This window comes from Geospiza fortis, unplaced genomic scaffold (genome assembly GCF_000277835.1).
Source record: "Geospiza fortis unplaced genomic scaffold, GeoFor_1.0 scaffold248, whole genome shotgun sequence".
In the NCBI taxonomy this organism is placed as follows: Eukaryota; Metazoa; Chordata; class Aves; order Passeriformes; family Thraupidae; genus Geospiza; species Geospiza fortis.
The window spans coordinates 75,014-77,124 of NW_005054695.1; the positions used below are offsets into that span (position 1 = coordinate 75,014).

The window sequence follows — 2,111 nt, forward strand, 5'->3', positions numbered from 1 at the left end:
GCATCACGAGGGGAGGAAAGAAGGAATGAAGGAAGGAGGGAAGGAAAGAATGAAGGAAGGAATGAAGGAAGCTTTCCCCAAGTCGGTTTTCCAGGATAATTCCCCTCCTTTCCCCCCCTCCCTCACCTGCACCAATCCGGGTTTTTTCCCGGCTCCTGTCTGCCCCACAACATCCCAAGCCCCCTTCCCCACCTCGCATCCCAGATTTTGGGAAAAATTCCCGCATTTTTGGGTCACCCCCACCCCCAGCAGCACCTCGGGCGCCAGGACATTCCCGCGGGGGGGGAAATAAAAAAGCGCCGCTCACCTCATCGATGGCCCAGGGGCTCCGGGGATGCGGGAGGAGGGAAAAAAAATCCTGGAATTGCGCAGGATTCCCGCTGCAAATCCTGGAATTGCGCAGAAATCCCGGTGCAAATCTTGGAATTGCGCAAAATTCCCGGTGCAAATCTTGGAATTGCGCCGCGTTCCCGGTGCAAATCCTGGAATTCCGCAGAATTCCCGGTGGAGAGGCGGAGCAGGGCGGTGAAAATCCCGATTTTTTTTTTTTAATTTTTTTCCAGGCGTTTTTTGGGGAGGCGGGAGGGAGGGAATTCCTTCAGCCCCCCCGCCCCAAAATTCCCCAAAAGGCCCCGAATTGCCCGAAGGGCCCCGAGTGCCGCCCGCGGCCGCTCCGGGCGCGCTCCGGGCTCGTCCTTGGTGCGGTCGCCATGGAAAAGGCAAAGCCCGAAGAGATCCGGAGGGGCGGGACCGCGGCTGATGGGCAGGGACAGAGGGGACGGGGATGGGGACAGGGACAGGGATGGGGGCAGGGGACAGCGGGGATGGGGATGGGGACAGGGACAGGGATGGGGATGGGGACAGGGGACAGCGGGGACAGGGATGGGGACACGGACAGGGATGGGGACACAGACAGCGGGGACAGGGACAGGGATGGGGACAGGGACAGGGATGGGGATGGGGACAGGGATAGGGATGGGGACAGGGGACAGAGACAGGGATAGGGACAGGGAGAGGGACAGGGAGAGGATTGGGGACAGGGACAGAGGCTGATGGACACTGCGAGGAACCAGGGACAGTCAGGGGGACAGAGGGGACAGGGATGGGGACAGGGATAAGGGAAAGGGACAGGAACAGGGACAGGACAGGGATGGGGACAGGGACAGGGATGGGGACAGGGGACATGGGAGTGGCACAACAGCCATTGTCCCAACAGGGACAGGACAGGGATGGGGACAGGGACAGAGGGGACAGGGACAGGGATGGGGACAGGGGACAGCGGGGACGGGGAAAGGGACAGAGAGAGGGACAGGGATGGGGACAGGGATAAGGGAAAGGGACAGGAACAGGGACAGGACAGGGATGGGGACAGGGACAGAGGGGACAGGGACAGGGATGGGGACAGGGGACAGCGGGGACGGGGAAAGGGACAGAGAGAGGGACAGGGATGGGGACAGGGATAAGGGAAAGGGACAGGAACAGGGACAGGACAGGGATGGGGACAGGGACAGAGGGGACAGGGACAGGGATGGGGACAGGGGACAGCGGGGACGGGGAAAGGGACAGAGAGAGGGACAGGGATGGGGACAGGGATAAGGGAAAGGGACAGGAACAGGGACAGGACAGGGATGGGGACAGGGACAGGGATGGGGATGGGGACAGGGATAGGGACAGGGGACAGCGGGGACGGGGAAAGGGACAGAGAGAGGGACAGGGATGGGGACAGGAAGGGGACAGGGAGAGGAATGGGGACAGGGACAGAGGCTGATGGACACTGCGAGGGACCAGGGACAGCCAGGGGGACAGAGGGGACAGGGATGGGGACAGGGATAAGGGAAAGGGACGGGGACTGGGACAGGAACAGGGACAGGAGGGGACGGGCACAGAGGTGGCATTTGGGATGGGGTGGTGACACTGTGGTGCTCGTGGAGTGGCAAAGAGGGCGACTGCGGCAGCGCCACGAATGTGGCAGTGTCGCAAACCCATCGGTGCCACCAACACGTCACACGCGTGGCAGTGCCGTCCCCAGGAGACCAAACACTAAAGCAGGGCTGAGTTTTGGGTTTGTTTTCTCAGGTTTTGGGCTTGGGGAGGGTTGAGCGACAGCCTCT

General features: G+C 61.9%; 1 protein-coding gene across 1 annotated transcript in view; it reads right to left on the reverse strand.

Moving 5' to 3' along the window:
* The window catches only part of ABHD8 (abhydrolase domain containing 8), an 11,506-nt gene extending 10,790 nt beyond the window's left edge, over positions 1-716 (reverse strand). The window contains exon 1 of the mRNA XM_031065174.1: positions 308-716. The gene's annotated coding sequence lies outside the window, so the exon portion shown is untranslated. The remainder of the gene's footprint in view (positions 1-307) is intronic.
* Between the last annotated feature and the right edge of the window lie 1,395 nt (positions 717-2,111).